Source organism: Ctenocephalides felis, unplaced genomic scaffold (genome assembly GCF_003426905.1).
Source record: "Ctenocephalides felis isolate EL2017-DRISC unplaced genomic scaffold, ASM342690v1 CF-g0.4_SCAFFOLD_03571, whole genome shotgun sequence".
NCBI classification, from domain to species: Eukaryota; Metazoa; Arthropoda; class Insecta; order Siphonaptera; family Pulicidae; genus Ctenocephalides; species Ctenocephalides felis.
In genome coordinates this window covers 32,735,918-32,758,149 of record NW_020539725.1, presented here as the reverse complement: position 1 = coordinate 32,758,149, position 22,232 = coordinate 32,735,918, and positions in this window count along the sequence as shown.

Genomic DNA, 22,232 nt, shown 5'->3' with positions numbered 1-22,232 from the left:
GGTTTCATCGAAGCACGCAATTCACGGCAATAAGAAACATAGGGAATGGTAGATTCTTTTACAATTATATTGTACACCAGTTATTCGCAGCCATTTTATTGCACAATTCCTACAAGTCTAAAGACGCTATAAATCGCGCGAGAATTACAATATAGACCTGAAGAATGTTCGTACTCAACCCCGGCCTAGGCATTTATTTCCAGTTCGTTAGAAGCGCTAATCACACATTTAATATGTTTTTACAACCACCGGTTGCAATGTAAATTCGAATTAATTAATAAGCAAATATAGAAAAAGCTAAAGAAAAAGTTTATTTTTTAGAATATTCAAAAAAAGCTTAATTTTTGCATAGGGTATGGAGGGGGGCACAAAAGTCCAATTGGACATTGAGGAATTATATTATGAAAACTAAACCAACTACATCAAAACCAAAAACACATATCAAACAAGCAACTGTCTAACATGTTTAGTGAAATTCCCAGCCAATATATCATTATAGAAATGTATTTTGTTGCTATTTTTGAAAAAATTGTGATCAATTGCTGACTTGTTATATCTTTAGAAAATACTTTGTAATAAATAATTTTATTTTATGGGTTTCATAATCCAAAAACAAACACTATGAGAGACAAGATTTACAGTTTTAGTAAATTTCTAATAATAGATCTAAAGAGTCTAGCATCGAGGATCAGACATAGATATGAAATATCAAATGAGATTATTCATTTTCAACAAAAATCAAAATGGCACTTTTAGCAATAAAGTTGTAATAAAAGTTTCAAATAGTTTTCTTGCAGTAACCCATCCTGATTCTTAAGTAGACATGAAGCATCATATTAGATTATGAATTTCACACGAAACTCAAAATTATTTGTTAAGCAAATTTACCCACATGGTGCTTTATTTGCCTTATAGCATTCAAAATTGATTAGTTGATAATTGATTTCAAACTTGATTCTAATGTTATGATTACAAGAGATATATTGAACAACTGATTTTTTTATAAAAAGAGTCATATTATTTAATACTATACTAATTAATTCACTTTTATTGAGGGGGTATTCTAGTATAGACGCATAGATTTTAGGTCATTTTTAAAATCATCGTAAAAAAGACACTAAATTTTTGTACCATTGTTTTTTATAACTTATTTATCATCGTAACAAGAGTACAGAAAAAATGTTATTAATTTTAAAAATTAGCAGTTGATAAAGTAGGCGGTTATGAATATCAAAAAATTGGTAAGTGACCATGTCCATGATTGAAACACTCCTAGTAGTCCAAAATGAAAAAAAAAAAAAGAAAAATCTTGAATGATGTGGAAGTAGCATATGCTAGGATTAAATAAAAAAAGAGAAAACGACGACTGTTCAAATAAAAAACGTTTTTTACCACTTTCTTAAATTACTCGAATTAAAATAAAAAGTAAAAATTAAAATTTGTGGATGAAGCTAGTATATGTAAGAAAGAAATCTATAAAAAAAAATCTCAGAAAAATTCAAGTAAATCGGCACAGTAGAACTTGAGAAATTGTGGACATCGTATTAAAAGCACTGTTTTGAAAAAAACGCTTTTTGGCAAAAAGAAGGAAACAGAAAAAAAATATCATGGTCAAGATGTTGTATTGCCGAAAATAATTTAAATTATTAAAAATCCTCGTACACATAGTTAAGCTTTAAAAATATAGAAAAATAATAAACTTTTTTTTTTGAAAATTATACACTAGAATAACCCCTTGATTCAAGATTATCTTGTTTTTAATTTTGTGGCTAACATGTATCAATGCTGCAAAGAGCTCTTAATTCACGAAATGGCCCCCATTCTCTAATTTTTCTGCCATACTGTACGAATTGTGAATATAACTGTATAATTTGTAGTTCACAGCTGGAGAAACAAATTCGAAAACGCGTGTGTTTTGTGCGTCTACATTTTCTGTGCGTTCTTTTAATTGATTCTTTCTGCCAACAAAAACTCCAATATTCATAAAGTGGCGATAATTACTAAGCTCGGTTAATGTATCTTTAGTGACTAGCAATGATTCTATGCACTAGAATTGCCTACGGGAAATATGGGTTCTAATGATGATTGGATATAACTTCATAGTTACTTCGACCGGCCGCGATGCATCATTCCTCGTCAGATGTTTTTGCGTTTGAAAACGTATGACTGCGCATCGAAAAAAAGCTGAGTCTTAGGCGGTGCAGAATTTATTAATACCTCTTGTGGCGTACTGCATCGTGCCAACGACAACCAACAACTGCCATTTCTTGGTATTCTAAATAAATAAATATAATATCAAATTTATATTTATTTTATTTTAAATGATATATAAAAAATAATTTTACAACCATTAATAATTTAATAAATATTTAATTGTTGACATGTTAAATTTCAAAACTTGTGATGTCACGTTTGAAATCACTTATTTATGGGCCGATTCTGCCATAAAATAGACCTATGGCAATGCTATGTCACGTAGCGTTTTCCATATAAAGTGGTACTAAAAACAATCAAAATGCTATGTTGTTGCTGGGCAATCAGGTGATTTAGATAGAATGCTCAAACCTATAGAACGCTTGGACATCAAAAAGAAATCTTGTAAATGCATCTTCGTGATATGGTATGATAACGTATGAGTGAAATTGCATTTTATGTGTAAAACGCTTGACTGCTTTGTAATTACATAGAATTTTGATAGTTTATAGTAGGGAATGCAATACCGGTATACCGATATACTGAATTACCGGTAAACCGCCCGATTTTTCGGCGGTATTTTTACCGGTATTTTCCGTATTTTTACATAAGCGCTATTTGATACATAATACACTAAAGTTTAAATTTGTCGGGACAAATTTATTTTTAAATTCCATAATCGCATAAACATCATCAAGTGATGCTATAAGATATACAAATGTCAAATATTATCTCAACTCGTCATTAAACTGAATATTTATTGCTTCACTAAAGGCTTCATTTCGTGTTTCATCTTTTGTAAAAATGTAACGGCTTTTTAAGTGATATTTGCGCCAAAATATTTTATATCATACATATTACCCCTGCCTAATCTTTATTTTTTTCTAACTTTGTGCATAATAATTATGATTTTTGCTTCTCATTACAATTATAAAATATTATTTTTCACATTTTAAGCATCACCACATTGTTTTAAATAACAATTCTCAACAATTATAGTAATTTATTATTTATCTCGACAAAGTATCCGATCTTAAATTAGTGTAAAAATTGGAGATTATACTAATTTCACACATCGGATACAGACAATACAGTTTTATTATAATAATGTAATATGATCTTTCATGAGTTTTTGGTCTTTCTTACTCATAATTTTGTTTTTGGTGAAAAGTACTCATTATGCTCGATAGTGATAATGAATTAATTAAATTGGATATACTTTTGTTAAATTATTATTTAAAGAAATAAACTTATTGTTTTATTTTATTGTTTTTATTGTTTAGTTGAATATAGTTGTAGTTGTATATACATTTTGTTATATTTGTACTAGTAACTTTCAATTTTGTTTACGTTTGTTTAAGATAATAAAAATACCGGTAATTTACCGGTATTCCAGTTTTAAAATGAAAAATTAATTAATTTATTCGGTATTGCATTCCCTAGTTTATAGTATCATTTTATATCCAAAATGCTATATAAGATGGCCTTGCCATAACATTGGTATATTTTATGGCAGAATCGCCCATAATCACATTTTCTATTAAAGATAATTCGTAATTTAAATGTTATGTGTTGAAAAAACCCACGAAGTATTATTTAGTTATTTTACATCTCCGTGAAATGAAATACCATCTTCATGTATCTTGTTAAATTCGTTCGTTCGAAGATTAGAGGGAGATCATTTTGTGGTTTATTATATGGAATCTAATTGATTATTTTATCACTATAAAAAATAAAGCTACTCAAATCAACATTATAATAATTTCATCATTTTTATGATAATTTACACAATATAATTATGTGAAAAAAAGTGTTTTTTGCATTTCTGTTGAAATCTTTCTTTATTTTTTTTTTCTATAAACCTCACGGAGCCCGAGATCTTTCCAACGAATGCAAAATCGTCGGAATCGGTTTGTGCGTTCAGGAAGGAAAACCCGACTTATTTTTATATAATAGATTACACCCTATATCTATGGATTTTTTCCAGTGTAATTTTAGGAATAAATGAAGATTCTTATATTCTAATGCAAAACTTTCATCAATTTTGTGAAAACAAATTGCTCAAAAACAAATATATTCACGCGTATATCCGTTTTTTCAACGTTTAAGATATGGTGTAATGCAAATAAGTGAACTAAAGCAATATATTTAAAAAAACTAAGTATGATATACAATAACACAGTGATAAAATTATTCATTTAATTGTCAGAATACAAGTATCAATAACTAATGTAGCAATGTGTTGCTGAATTATGAAACAGATTAACACCAGGCGTGATTAAACCTGCTCCTCTCAACAATTCAATTAAAGTCAATATCAACGAATACAATCGATTACAATAAGCAATAAAATATCACATCTTAGCAAATCAATACATCTTTGAACCGGATCGATTGCATTGCTAGCAGATCATCGGATTGCCGATAGCGGAATGCGGAACCATAAAGATCTCAGTGGCTTATGAGTCCAGCAACTCTTTCTTCTCATGCCATTGCAAAATCATCATACTCTAAAGGTCCGTGGAGGAGGGTCCCGGCCAGCTATTCTGTTGTGCCTTATATTTTGTTTTAGCTCATACTTTTTACTGTTGTTCCGGAGCTCCGGAAACCAAGCACACCGGACTCCCGAGAGCAAATGACACGGCACGATAGGTCGCACGACCTCCTACCATTGTTCTTGAATTTGCGCCAACAGCGAACAAGACAGTTGGACTTTATCAGTGGCGTTTTGGTAATAATATAAAGAAATTGTATAAAATACTCACATATTATATTATATGTTACCAATAAATAGCAAAAAAAATAATAGCTAGAATTTCCTCTGGATGGTGTTTAATACTGCTAATTGTTTAGTGATAACTAGTTCATACCCTTTTTACTAGAATCACCTAATCTAATTATATAAAGATATTTATATGTGCCGATGTTTATTGTTTTCTATTACAGTGCCAAATACACAGTAGGTCAAAGTGACAAAAATCAGACATTTGATTCATATAAACTTAGAATCTACAATGCTTCATCTATTTTCCTCCTAGGAATGAATATCAATTAATATAAATGAATATCAAGTTATATTTGATATCAATTTATTATTTAATGAGAGAAAATAATTTATTTGACACTCACAAATTTGAAAAAAAAAACAAATACTGTGAAAACAATCCTTGTCATAAATCGATCAAGCATCCTAAGTACACCATCATAGAACATGTTAAAATGTTAGCAAAAAAAAATAGGACGTAGTATGTATTAGCAACTTTCAAAGGGTTCACGGCAGAAAAAACAAAATTTGGGGGTCCACGGCATATTTAGAAATGAACCAAAAAGTAAAGAAAAACTTTACATATGTAAAGTATTAAAACAATGTAGGTATGTCAAGTTTCATCAAAATCGAATTATGCATTATTGAAAACGTTTCAAATCTGTAATATTAAAATCTGTTTCAATACTAGTGTTGAGAACTGAGCCTGCAACACATCAATCTCGCACATCTCAAAAACTATTGAATGTTCCAACTTTAAATTTTTGTCAAATATTTAGTGAAGTGTAGTAACAATGTATGTCAAGTTTCATCAACATCGAATTACGCATTTTTGAAAACGTACAATCTGTTTCAATACTAGTATTGAGAGCAGAGCCTGCAACCCATCAATTTCGCATATATCACAAACTATTGAATGTTCCAACTTTGAACTTTTGTCAAATATTTAGTAAAGTATAGTAACAATGTATGTCAAGTTTCATGAAAATCAAATTATGTATTTTTGAAAACGTACAATCCGTTTCAACACTAGTATTGAGAGTGGAGCCTGCAACCCATCAACATCGCATATCTCAAAAACTATTATATGACCGACTTTAAATCATGGTCACAAAAAATAAAAAAAAGAAAAATATGAATTTGGCTCCGAATTGCTTCCCCCTTTTACCATATTCTCTAGATCTATTCCCCAGCGACCATATACCGCTCTCAGATCTCAAAAGGATGCTTGCTGTGAAGAAACTTTTATCAAATGATGAGATGATAGCTGAATTTTGTGGCAAAGTATAAATCGTACTAAAAAATGGTTTCCAAAAGTTTGGAATTTGCTCTAATCTCTATATCGTCTTCAAAGAACGTATATTGCATAAAAAAAAGAAATTTGCCAAAAAAATTGTTTTTTCTTAGTTATTCTACGGATATATTGAGTGATGTGAAATATATCATTTCCACATATTTGATGGGTAGTTGTAGTTTCAGTATCAAGCACTGCGAAGATTCGATTTAAACCTATACTTTTTGAGAACGCGGCACAATCCGGGCCGAAAAATTGATTTTATAAAAACTCGGATCACTTGACGGAAATCCGCGAATGTTCCGGCAAAACTGGTATGTGTGGTCACATTAATATAGGGGATCCACAACAAAACAAAAATTATTGCAAGAGGTCCACGACAAGTTTGGGAACCTATGTTTTAGTGGATTATAATAAAATCCGCAGCAAAGCGTGGTCGGGATTGCTAGTATATATATATATACATATATATATATATATATACATATATATATAATATATATATATATATATATATATATATTCAAATCAATTCTTATGATGTACGGCTTTGGATTCATTTTGCTTAACAACGTAAGTAGACAATCTCGCCTGAGTGGGTGAGTTACCATCCATGAATCGTGATCGCTCCCTCTGATCAGGCCGAGTCGATACACGATTACCATCGCATTCTATTGCTTTGGTAATCAATTAAACATCCATGATCATCGATATATAGTACCGAGGTCAATTTTAAGCCTAGAAACATATGTATCTTGGCGATCAATTTATAATAATAATCGATGATCCGAAGAAGAGACGAACGAACGAATCAATCTCCCACATCTTACTTCAACCATTGTAGATATTGCACTCAGATTTTCTAGAATTTAGAAACAATTTCTAAGAATTTGACAATTGATTATAAAAAACGGTATCAGCAGATATTAATACAATTATGTATTTTAAATTCTAATCAATACAGATAATTTTATCTATCTTTATTTTTAGTACATTGAATTACCGTCTTTGATCATATGTTTAATAGAATTTCTCGCATAGGACGCCACTTTACACCTGTTCCTGCATTATGAAATATTTTTACCTGCGCTGTACGATTTTTCTCTTGACGCTTTTTTATCTAGTCGATATAAAACTAGGTTTTACTTTAAAATCGCATGCTTTATTCAAAAATTAGTTGATTTTAATAAATCATAAATGCGTATGCCCGTGTCAAATCAAAAATATTTTTTTTTACTAATTTGCTAATATATTTAGGTAATGCACAATAAACAAACCAGTGTGTCAGTAAGACAAAAATATATAAACCAAATAAGAAACTAGAAATAGGTTTTTTGATACAATGCTCAGAGTTATGATATATGGATATATGTATTGAGCATGTTTGACTTATTTTCACTTTATAATTATTAGTATTTATTAAATATTCTGTATTAGCTACATAGAATAATAAATATATTTATGTTAATTCAACATCATATAAACTGCGTTTCAAAATTATTATTAATAATTTTTTTAAACAAATTTACGTTTATTATGCAAATCTTTACATTACAATTAAATCCTTTGTCAATAAAACACTAATATGTGCAATATAATTATAGTATTTGTTCTTGTAATATAAAGTCTATGTTTTAAGTGTCGAATAAAGGTTCTTAAAATTTTAATCGAAAATTGGCTCATAAAATAAACTTTCTACAAGATATAACAACCAAATGTACAAATGTACAGACACCAATATATTACCGACTCTATAATTTTCCAACATTTATATAAAATATTAAATTCAATATTTATCGAAACACATAATTTGATCATAGATTACCATTTCAGGTTTTCATCTGATAAACATCCGTTAGTATTTATAGCCACAATGTATTCAAATTTACAATATTATAGAACATAAAAGATGTGCTTAACACATGATAAAACTGCATATCACCGTTCTAATCATTTAATCATTTTTATAGGTACTATGCTTGCATTATTTGGCGCTTCCATGTTTGCAACTTGGCCTATGAAATCTACAGTTGTTAGACGAGAATATATTTTAGTTATCTATTTCTCACGATCAGTATGTATGAAAACATAATTCAGGTTGACGATAGGTGTTGTGGGGCATTTCAATTTGGCGCACAAAACACATCTCGAGGCGCCCAAAATTACTAGTCGCTCAACAAACCAGAAAACGCGCGGAAATCACATCGTGATCGCGGTTATAGACACCTCGCAAACATACATGATAGATTTCATAAACTATTTCAAAGCGCCGAAAGGGATCTAAGGGTGATTGCGAAAACATCTAGTCGATTTATGGTTGATATCATTTTTATTAATGTTTTTTCTCATACTTTGCTATGTACATAGGATATTATCCACTCGAGGGGTAAAACATTTTAATCAAAAAGAATACAAAATAGTACCTCTGTTTTTATTGACTATCTGGAAGATATTGTTGATATAAGTTTAATAATCACATTCCAAAAATACAGGATTAACCGATTGAATTTGTTAAAAAAAGTATTTGATTCATATTACATATAGACTTTTGTTAATTCTAGCAACCTTAGAATAGAACATCGAGATGAGTTAATGATTGGAATATTAAAATGAACTTTTGTTGCATTAATTTTGGACAAGTTTTGTGATCAACATAATTAAGTCAAAAAATCAAATTTAAAGAGATTCTACTAAAATAATTTTATTTTATATCGTGAAAAAGAGCAAATATATAATTATTTTAGTAATTTTTGTTGAATCGTTTTTTCATGAAAATATTTTTATATTATTTTAAATATTGATCAGAATATTCAAAGTGCAAAACAGTTAATGCTAGTACTGGTATTAGCCGACCTTTTCTAATATTCTTCAAAGAAAAGTAAATAAAATAAAATAAATAAACTATCTAATAACTATTAGATAACCTAAATTTATCTAATAACTATTAGATAAACTAATTTATTATATAAGAAATAATTAACTCTTATAATTATGACATAAGTCAAGTTATGTTTCAGTATTTGGTGTTATAATATCTGACAAAATTATTATTTAATTGAATATTCCTATTACTAAGATATAAAGAAAACCATGTGCATTCAGAGTTTATAAAAAATCAAAAGGTCTTCAATTGCCCACACTTGTAGGTATCGGGATTTAATTAATTTCATTGTTGATATGAATATTTCAATACTTTCTCCATGAACTTGTAAATAGTTAAAGCAATCAATATTGATTTTTGTGAAAATTTATGATGCTAATGGTTTCAATAAAAGTGACATATTCTTAATAATTAAAAATCATTAAAACAAATTATTAAAGTAGCGGTATACGTATTTTGAACTTAAATGCAACAATTTAAAACTAATGAAAAATTACTAGTAGTACTGTCCAAAAAACTCTATTAAGACCGAGATTTAATATTTATAATATTATGAAAAATATTTATATTTTTTCGATTTCATTTCATCAAAATATCTCAATATTTTATCTATCAATTTGTAGATTCTTAAACCAATAAAATTTGACTTCATGAATATCAATAATGATTGATTTCCAAAAATTGCAAAAACTATTGAAACAAATCCAGAAAGTAGAAGAACGCACTTTGAACTTCATTGAAAAATTTTAAAACCAATGAAAAATTAATGAAATAACTTGAACCTCCCTATTTCCTTTTTGAGAAAATCTATGAAATTATCTTTGCAATATTTTATTTATGTAAAATATTTTATTTGTGTGAATGTAAAATATGTTATAAATATCGATGATTTCTTAGAATAATAAAGCGCATATTTCAATTTAATGTGTAATAATTCAAATACATTCAAAAATTTATTAACCAGGATATCAATCAGTTTCATTAATATACCATCTGGCCTAGATTCCAATAATAATATTTACTGCCTAACCTAATTTTTAGCGCAAATACCTTAACCGCAATGTACCAAGTACCACGATGCGATTTCTGAGAATAATAAATTAATATATCTATAAAAGTTTTATTACTTATATTAGAATCGGTTGAATTGTACATTTGTTAATATTTTATCGATATTCCCATATATATCGAATTCCTTCGAACAATAGCCCAGAGGTCGTTCTATGTCACACTTACCGAGGCGCGCCGTGTTAGTGCGGGTCAATCGTTCGCCGAAACGAGGCCGGGGCAATTGATTGCTCAGTATCACATTGCATCGGTTTGATTACTACCTGCTATGAATAAGGTGCCGTAAGTGCTTCGGATCCGTGTTATTTCGTGTGCATTACGCTGATTTACATTTACATACCTACTCCGGAAGAAAACTTTCAATGTAATTGTCAAGTTTATTATACGAGGTTATTTAGTTTCTCTTCGATTATTTTGGAAAAAATGTTTCAGATTCAATATGATCGATCCTAATATTTTTAGTTAACGAACTTTTTATTTGTATTTACAATTTATAATATGTATAATATTATTCAATATCGCAAAATTACATTATTCCGCTGAGCTGGTTATGGCTTCATATTAAGAACATCGTTCAACCCTTCCGCTACGAAGGTGTTTTCTCAGAATTGTCGTTGCTGTACAGAACAAGGTGTTCATTAGTATTGCCACTGCGCTGACTAGGTACATCAATATATTCTAAGATATTTCTATGGACGACATTCGGAACGAAAGGGTTAACAACTCTTCGTTGCGTTGTCGATACCCATCTAAGACAGATTTTTATCAAATTGTTGTGAGATCGGTCTGTCAATTGAGATTTTCAAAGTGTTGTTGCAATATAAATTTACATCTCTATTACATCATCTATTATAATCTCATTAGAAAGAAATTGTTCAGCCACTGAGCCACAACTGCTATCAGCTGTCTGGAAAATTGAATGAGTTAGATGGAAATATCTATATAAAAAAAAAACAAAATCAGTTCAAGTAAAAATTGCAATAAATATGATTTTGGACAGCTCATTAGCAAAATATTTTGTAAATTCAAGATTAACATATTCAAAAACTTTGGATTTGGTGGATTATGATAATTTAATGTTTAAATATGCATAATAATAAATTAAGGAAAAAGATACTTCAAAGCAGTCGATCATGTTACAAAAAGTCGATTATGTTACAAAAAGTTGCAAATATAACGACGGTGTATTATATATATTCTAAAATAGTGTAGTTCTTTCCATGAATTGCATTTCTACAAAAATGTATCAGGAACTGTAAGAATCCCAAATTTATAATTATAAGTGAGTGAAGAACTAAGAGAAAAAATCTTTGAAATTTGAATAAATGTTTGAAAAATGATTAAAATTCTCAGAATTTTAGCAAATAAACATATAGTATATTCGCAGATTGGAAGAAGACCGTTCAAATGATATATTTTTATAACAAATATCATAGTTTTGATAATTCAGATACTTTACTTTTTTTATTAAATGATTGTGTGAGAAAAGTTGATATATATATATATATATACATACTATTGAAGTAGTATGAAGACTTTTAAAAATCTATTAAAAATAAACTCTTACTATTTTATTTATCGCACCCCACATTTTCCACATTTCTCTGAAATATGAACTGCAATAACGAGTGTGATTTGCAAAGTTGCTATAATTTTATAATTCATATCGCGTAAAAATGCATAACATAAAATATCTTGGAAACTTGTATCTGAGAAGGCAACCGGATTTTCTTACTTGGATGTAGCCTAGACGAACATAAAATACTGGAAGTAAATTATCATTACGGTCAGAAAAATAGATAAAGATATCACGGGAAAAATGATGTATTTGTTTAAGTTGATCTTGAAAATATTTTATAACTGGCTTGAAATTAAAATATATTATTATTACATGAACGTGATAATAATAATATAAAAATAACGTAACATTTACCAGATTGGAATAGAGTCAAGATATTCAATATTTAAATATAAACAATAAGAAATACTTTACATTTACATGGATTGTGTATGAATTTACCCGAGGAGTAGTGGTTAAGGCTATGGGATTTTTTGCAGCGTAAATTTATGATGAAGAAATTTGGCTTAGCAGTTAACTCAATCTCATTTCTATTCTATTCTTTAGATTAATTTTACTAACGATAAGAAAAAAAGTATTATATTTCGGACAAGTGGATAATTCTACATTGCTTTTCATATTCTAGTGATTGCCTCTAAAATTAAAAACTTGTGTAATTCATAATAATTTCGTATTTATTTGCACTTTTATGTTATAATTAGTGATACTTCTTTATAAATATCAATATTTCTAATATAAGTACTTATCAGTTAAAAACGTATTTCAAGATCCATCTTTCTTCAAGTTGCACAGCAATGCTAATATTTTTCTGTTTTATGACCTAATGTATTAGTTTTTAATGTAAATTTGCATGAATCACATATGTGACAAATATTTGAGATCATTGAACCATCTGTTTGTTTAGGAATCTATTCACCCGAGATATTTGAATAGTTTATTTTGTTGTTTATATGACATCATGACTACTTTTAAATTCATATTAGTCATTTTATATTGAAACATGTAACAGTCTCATCCAATAATGTTACAGTTATTTTCTATTGATATTAAAGGTGTTATAATAATTAAAATAATATAACTATTATTTTAAGACTTAATATAAAAATAATGTCTAAGTTCGGTTTCAAGTTCGAATAGTAAATCAAACTTTTTAATATTAAAATAATAAATTGATAAACTATAATCTAACACCAGGATATAAAGTGCATCATATTATATGTAGCTCGTATGTAGTTAAATATTACACTTAACAAGCAAAATTTACACCGACAATATAATATAAATACGAGATGTTCATGAATCACAAATCAATTAAATGTCTAATTGCCTTCATAATTAAATTAATCCTGGAAGTATGTCGATTGCAAAATAACATATAATCACCCCAACCAAAATTCTGTGTTAGTAATTAACCTTTATATATCTTTATGGTTTTTTTAATATTATGTTTAAAGCTGTACAAGGGGTATCATTTTTATATTGCAATATTGAAGAAAACTTTGTAATAAGAATTATTAAAAAGTAATTGATGAAGATGCAATTCCTCTTTCACCAATTCGTGTTCCTCTGTATCTAATAAAAATTTAGTTTGCTTTTATTTTCTATATAAAACCAAATTCACATTGCCTGGACTTGCTTTTTCTTATATTCCAATGACCATAAAACACTCTAAAAACCTCCGAAGGCCATTCAACTTGTTTATTTTGTGCATTGTGACCCTTGATTGTCCTTTAATGCGACCTGCGCCATGTATGACAGTAATTACAGCTTATTCTCATATTGTTCGAATAAACGGTATTCTCGTACTGTTTACCAGTATACACTCTCTGTTTAAAGGGTCAGAAGATGGGTTTGTATTTTAGTAGGTTTTTTTATTTACTTTCTATATTGTGCAATGCTCTGAGACGTGTACCGTTGCTCCTGTTCGTCATTAGAGGATTCCAGAGATCCTCAAGGATTCCTCAAGACATTGGAAAAACCATAAAAACAATTTTGAGAAAATACTTCAAGACGTAAATTGATAACTACAGCCCTTCAATATCATAATAAGAATTATATATAGGAAATATGACTGCGAATACAATCGTATACCACAAATACTTGTAAATACTGCAGGTTAATGAATAGATTTAATTATCAAAGATAATCTTAGTTTTATTTGTATTCTACTAACCTCTCAAGATGATTACAAGCATTTCCAGAGGATGAGTGAAGGGTGTTGAGGTAATACGTTTATGTGCTAAAATATACTCTAAGGAATCCCCTAATAAGATACTTTTAACTCGTCTAAATTAGTATCAAATTTTGGTAAGTGATGGTATATGAAATACTTTGATTTTTGGCTTGATTAACTTTCGTTAATGAGATGGTTTTTGAGTAACCCAAAATTAAAATATTATTTGAAAAACCTTGTACAATATCAATGTGAGCATTACGACCATTATTGAATATATGATGAAGTTATTCAAATTAATTGCTTTGCTTCTGATACAACAAGCATACGATTGTGAATCATGTTCTACACAGACACATAAAATATAAAATATTTAAAACTCGTTCAAACTACAAAAATGTCCTTAGGCGAATATACAAGCACTCAATCTGAACGTGCTAAATAAACCTTTTAAAAAATGATATTTCATGTATTGCTTAGGGCATTAAGATTTCATAACAAATTGCATTCCTTATTTTATTTGTCTTTTAAAATGTGCTTAAATTAAATAATAAAGTCAGAAAAAGCAGAGAGTATACTATACAAAATCAAATGTTGAAGGTAAGTGCAATTAATGGACAATAATTGACTAATTGCGAGTGTGTAACAAATGTATTCAGTAATTATGAGTATGTTAATAAAAATTATTTAAATTGCTTAGATATGAATGATTCAAACACAGTGCAGTGATTCCAAGAATCCCGGCACGAATTACCAATAAGTTATTTATGGTATCGACGGTACCTTACAAGGAAATAATCCGCAGAGCCAAAGCGCCACTGATATACTGCTTTCGTCTCAAGATCATGTCCAATAGATAACTATATTCTATTCAAAAAGCGATATTTTAATATGAACTCGTTTGCATGTACCGGTTTTAAGTACTGGTATCACAAAACAATCATTTTTCATGACTCAGATGATATGTTACATATTGTAAATATCTTACGACATAATTTTAACGAATTTATTGCGGAACGTGAGCAGAATTAGTTGCAACAATGTAATAGAAGGCATCGGTACTATCGAATAAGAATACACTTTGCTGCCAATGAATAACTTATGTATCATATATGATACGCAAAAAAAACGAAATTTGTTGTAAGATATTTTGGTTTGTTTATTTTATACGATAAACCCCTTGCATCATTTTTCGAAACTGGACAGCAGGAGTAGGACTAAAATCGGCAAAGAAAATACTGATGTAGAATACAATTGATGGATTTAGAAACTTATAAAAAGTATAGTTAATTTGCTCGTTGTTAGTTATTTCCAGGTTTCAATAAACATTTGTCTCAATCTACGGCCAGATGAGTCAACAAGTATCTATAATTGATAACTGCAAAATAAAATCATAATCAAAATTTGACGAAAATTATATGCATAACATAATGTCGAAGGAACCGAATGTAGAAATTTTATAAAGTTTTTGCCATTATATTATTTGAGTAAATTATTTCTTGGAAGTGTTATTGTCACCGTTTATGCTATTTTATTATTTAGCTAATTTTAGCTAATATATTATTTAAACGTATAAATAAATTATTTAAGATAAGATATTCTAAAATCGAATCGAATAGTAAGAGTTATCATAATCATGCTGGCATAACCTCAAAATATTGTAATTGTCTCCAAATTTGAAACTATGTATTGTTTTTTGTATCAGAGATTTATACGCATCACGAGTATACTCGTTAATAAATAAAATTCTGCCACTTCTTCATTTTGAGAATATTCGTCAATCATAGTTAATTGTGAAAATAAGTCAAGAGTACGTTTGCAACAGTTACGATTTTCAAAAGAAACCAACCGCTAAAGCTTTTTTCAGAGGAAATTCTGGTCTAAAATGTTTAAAAATCGATTGTTTTTTCGATGTTTTTGAAGTTTAACTAGCTGTAAGTGGAATTCCGTCTTAAGGCAATTAAGGCATCGTGCCTTGAGGCAAATTGCTGGAACTTCCCCGTGCCAAAAATTATTATTTTTTTAAAAACGATTAACATTTTTGAAAAAATTTTACTTCGAAAAAATAAGATTTTTTAGAAATTTTAAATTGGACAAAAAATTACTTTTTTTTGAATCTTTTTTTTTTTTTTAAAAAAATTTTTAAACAATTTTTTTTATAAAAATTTTTTTTGGAAAAAATGTTATCTTCATTTTGACATATTTTGGAAGATCTGAACTTTTTTTCAAAGCAATCGTACTGCTTTGACTGCATAGAGACAAAATATAAAGCGCGTAAGCGCCGCGTCGCTGTCTAACGGAAAAACATTGGTACGGAACCCATAGGAATGTAAACAAAACTTATACTTATTGTTAAAATCTCAATAAAATATCTGATAATTTGATATGCATATGTCTAATGCTTAATGATTATTGTTGACCGCCAAATGTTATTTTTTTTAGTTTTTTTTTACTAGATCTCTGAAACCGCTAGACCTATCTTCATGAAAATTTGATCAAATCTCCATCCTGTTAATACAAGTAAAATGTTTTTTGAACTATACAAATCGGACGCTCCGTTCTCTTGAAAACTGAGTTACCGTTTTTGGCTCTTTTTGCCCCATATCTTCGGAACGGCTAGACCTGCCTTTGACAAAAACTAATTAGCACGTCTCCTTATCAATACGAATCGAATGTTTTTTGAATTATTCAAATTGCTTCATACGTGTTCCCGAAATCGTCGACGAAAATTTGTATACGAACACACACACATGCACGCACACACACACACACACACATACATCAATTTTCTCCAAGGTATGCCAACATATTCAGAAACCTCTGAAACGTGAAGATATATAAAAAATTTCATTTTCGATTTTTTTGCGATTACTTACCCTATGGAAAGTTAATTATAAATAAATCAATTTATCATCTCCAGAACATTAACAATCGTCATTTCATTTCGAATCAAATTCCAAAAAAAAAAATAGTTGCCAAATTTACACAAAATTGAAAAAGTGCTTCCCATAGTCACAGTCTAAATGCATTTGCAAATAATTCTGTGCGACATTTTCACTTATACTGTGCTCAGCTTGGCGGCATTTTCACATTTTTCAATAATTTTCACAAAATTGGAAAAGTGCTCCAATACACAAGCAGTCTAAACGCACATGGGTAAACATTTTTACCAGAGTGGCGCTTAGACTGTGCTTAGCTTAGGTGATTTTTTGAATTTTTAATCCAAAATTACATAAAAATTTTTTGAAAAAAAAATTAGAAACAAAAAAATTTTTTTCCAAAATCAATTATTTTGTTGAAAAAAGCAGAAAGTTCTTTGAATCATTTAAATCGGACGCTTAGTTCTCTCAAAAACAGACATTTTTTTTAAATTTAGCTCTGTATCTCCGAAACCTCTGGGCCTACCTTTGCCAAAAACTAATCAGCACATCTCTCTATCAATAGGAATCGAATGTTTTTTTAAACCATTCAAATCGGTTGATTCGTTCTCTCAAAAACTCGCTTTCTATTTTTTGCACTCTTTGCTCCATATCTCCGTAACGGCTGGACCTGCCTTTGCCAAAAACTAATCAGCACATCTCCCTATCAATAGGAATCGAATGTTTTTTAAACCATTCAAATCGGTTGATCCGTGCGCCCGAAAACGTGGACGAAAAAACGCGGACATACAAAACACACACACACACACACACACATCCATTTTTTCTGAAGTATGCCAAAATGTTCAGAAACCTTCAAAACGTCGAGAAATGTAAAAATTTTTGATTTCGATTTTTGGACGATTACAATAACTTACTCTACGGGAAGTTAATAATCCTACTATGAGTATAAGAGGATTTTTAACAATATTTAATCATTTTTGGGAATATAGATGTTTGACCACGATGATTTTCCTCTGTTTGCTTCCTCTACAAAACCTTAAATGCATAGTTTTCGAAACTTTCGTTGTTGGTATGGTACTCAGGATTTCTCAATTTTTACTGAATCGATATACTTGGAATTTCTGCACAATTTTTTTAGACTTATTTCAGTAAGAACTATATATATATATACATTTGTTCAGATTATTTGGACGGCTGATGTCAGGGTTATGGTCAATCGCCATTTTTTTAAAACTCTCTACTTCATCGACTTCTACTCATCAACTTCAACAAAACTTTGACTCTATTTAATATTTTTTTCTTATTGTCAGCACATTATTTCTAACTTACTTATTTAATATTGTTTGTTTTTTAACGACTTTTGGAAATTTGCATACATTTCATACCATTTAGACCAGAATACACCCTTAATTCATTATTTGAATATATAGCAGTATTAAATCTACGAAAGCGGAAGTCTTTTCAAGTTCGTTACATTCTCAAATACGGTAGCTATTTTTAACAGTTCATCCTACGGTTCAGCTGCAACGTGAACGAAATCGCCTCGAAATTCTCATTTATCTGACGTACAATCATATTGGACAGGGGCGGTACCGAGCGGTAACTATGGCGTTCCGAGGTAATTCGCCACCATAAAGTACAATCGCTTACTTCCGCAAGCAAAGTCCGTATTAATAATTCAAACATCGTGCCATATCGGTCCCACCGATAATACAAACCCTCACTTAAGACACACACAAACCATGGATTAAGTCATTAAGGGCTTAATGATTGTTTAGTACCTAGACGGATTTTCCTGAGCCACCCACCGCCACGGCCTCTCGCTAAATGTCGTCGATTTGTTTACGGGTTTTTACCAATTTATGAACGAGATTCTGGTAACGGTAAAGGAAGGAGTTAATATAACAGTTCGAGTACAGACATAGTCTATGTGGTAGATGATAAAGATGGATTTAAAATGATTTACATAGCTTATGATTTTTTTAAGTCAACAAAAGTACGTAGTACAGTGAAACCATATGATTTCACAGATTCGAGCATTCAAAAAGATATTATTCAAAAATATTTTATATCATGCTATTATGTTCAATACCACATCTTTATCTATGTTATGAATTAATTAGGTCCGGTTTGTTTGGACCAACTTGGTTTTGAACAGATTAACTCATAAGATGAAAAAAAAAAAACGTTCGTGATCCAACGAGATGCTGCCGAAGTCTGTTAAAATAATACAGAAGTAATCAGAAAACTTAAATTTTTTAAATAATTTGAAATACGTTTGAAAGATATCAATTGAGAATCAACTAATTAAGTTTTGGTAATGATCTGCGGAGCTATTTCTTAATAATTGATTGTTGAATGTTTTCGATGATTTATTGAAACGCATAGCGCTATATGACTTATAAATCATACATAAATATCGCTCTCAATCTGTGAACATTCCCTTCTGTGATTGCAACTGATCACCGTTGACATCTGCACATTACGTAAAATATATTTTTAGACCACGAAGAATAATGAAACAATATAAAAAATTGTACCTATAACAAATCGCATTAATTAGTTACTAGCGAAGAGCAGGGTCTTTATTTTCCAAATAAACAGTTGAAATTTTATTGTCACAATTTTAAAAATTGCTGAATTTTTTATATATATCGTAAAGCTGGTGCAACATGTTTTAAGTCAAAATGCCACTCAATCTTAATTTCTATATTTTGTGTTAATTTTAGTTGCACTAAATAAAGATTAGAAGTCGAAACAATAAATATACATTTCAATGGACACGTGCAAAAGTAATCTAAATTTTAAAATACGGAAAACTCTATAACCAGAAAACAGATGACTGTTGACAAAATACATGATTTATTAAGTTACTTAAATATAGCGCAAAATTGATGAGATAGTACAGGAAGTCTTTGCAATGAAAAATATTTCCTAGTCGTTAAAATAAACGGGTTAAACTAAACTGAAGAAATTAAAAGCTACATTCCAAATACGTCGTATGTTTTTCCTGTTAATTAGTTCTCTATATGCAGGTGCTTAATAGATTTTTCTCTCATTGGTTTGTATTATATTTTCATTTAGCTTTTTCAAAACTGCAGTAAATATTTATTTCTCGTAAAAATAAAATAAAACTTTTAGTATGGTTTAGTGCATCATTTATTGGAACACTGGCTATTTTGTTGTACGCTTAAAAGTTTATATAGATTTTATATTATCTACAGTTAACTATTGCATAGAACCAATTCCAGAAGATCAAAAATATTTGGTATTTGACACGATTCGCGTGCATTATGTTGATTAAATCAATTTCTTTATAATAAATACGATTGTATAGAAGTACCACCAACATTATATTTCAATTCCTATCTTGAACAATTCTCAGAATATCAACGCGAATATTTTTTATTTAGATGATAAGTAATAGATATTTTTACTTTAGGTTCATTAAAATTGTATCATAAAAAATATTTATTTTCATTATTCATTTATTCTGAATTGGCATGGATTTCCAGTGACAATGGATCGGTCAACGGTATAAAAACAATCTCGTGCATCGTAGAAGAAGTCAAGATAATATTATTCTTTAAGGCAATTCGAGGAATGAGATTCAAACTGTTTTTAAACTGTAAAATTTCCACTGATATCATTCTTGAGAGCAGGATCATATTTCACATCACTAAACAGTATTTATCCGTCGTACTGTTAACAGACGCGTCGTGCAGGCTCCGGGTGATCGATACATCATGGTTCTATAAAAGGCCACGATCGATCTATGGCTCTTGATACAAAGTCGCAAAGTTGATACACAAAATGAATGATTCTCAACATGCAAACATTGAAATTTGCATTAAAATTATAATGGTTCTAGGGGTAAGTTTTGCTTTACCCTGAAGCAAGTCGCATGCTGTTCTGATATTTGGCAGTAATCGCTGATTAAAGGCAATTGAAATCTTTTGGTGTTTTAGAATTGTTGCAAGTTGCAACAATATATAGGTAGTATATGGGTAGAGTACAGGAAAAGGTAAAGGTAAAACACCGTATATGGGTAGAGTACAGGGAAAGGTAAAGGTAAAGCACCGATATGGGTAGAGTAAAGGTAAAGGTAACGCGTTCCGGTAAAAAAAAATCGATACATACAGAAAATAATTTAATAAGTGAATTTTATAAATTGTAATTTAACTAGTTTTTATTAAATATTCCTAGTTTTGTAATAAATATACATATATGTGCACAAAATGGGTTTTGAAATAATTTTTGTTCCTTTCCTTTTCGAAAGGAACCGGAACAAACATGAAAACCGGTTTTTGAATTTTAGCGTTTCGGCAAAAAAAATATTACCACAACACCACTGGTTTCAACGATATTTATTGGATTTTAATTGCAAAGAAACATTATGGCTATTTTTACAAAAAACCGTGTACGTTAATTATTAAATTCTAGCTTATTTTTAATGTAACTTGAAGTATACTTTAAGTATTTGAATACAAAAATAAAGCTTCACCAAATACTTATCAACATGAGGAGTTTCAAAGCTGATTTCAAATTGGTTTAAAATATTTTGCAAAAACCCTCGCCGATTTTTTGTTTGACTATTAATGACAAAAATTCAATCGAATATCCAAGGCAGTTTTTCACTAAATAATAACTTAATTCTTGAAAGGATTCAACATTTTGCGAGAAAACGTGAAACAACGTTAAAACTTGCGTTAACAATTTGCGAATATATGTACGAATTAAGTCACATTTTAAAATTTTGATGTTAAACAATTTAGAATAAATTAGAATATCGAAAAAGGTAAGTCAACAAGTCGGATATAGAAGCAAAAACATGAACTTCACTCAAAAAAATTGACATAATACGAGAGCTTAAAAGTTATAGAATAAAACAGAATAAATTTAGTGTCCTTTTTTTAGATTTCATTATTGCTAATAGAACTAGCAACATTTTTTTATTAATATTAATAACATTAACAAGACAATCTCATCAATTACTTAGCTTTACTGGAATGCAACCTAATAATTGTCCTTTCATAAGGTTATGATGAAATATAATGCAGAAAAGCTCACGTGAGGCATCTTCACTTCAGGAAATATATTTGGAAATATATTTTCATGTGTAAAGTGGTCACATAAAGTGGAGAGCTTGAAAGCTCTTTGAAGTTGTGCTTTCAAGACCCAAACTATTACCACATCTGAATGTGGCACCAACGACGAAATACAATTTTTCAGGATACATATATATCATTGTGATTTTAAAGAACTTGACTAATATAAATTTATAAATGACTCAATGCCACTGGAAATTGTTGTAGATAGTTGTAATAAAAATTTAAAAATAAAAGATATAAAAAAGTATCAATTGAATAACCAAAAATTCTTCAACACTTTGGTGGAT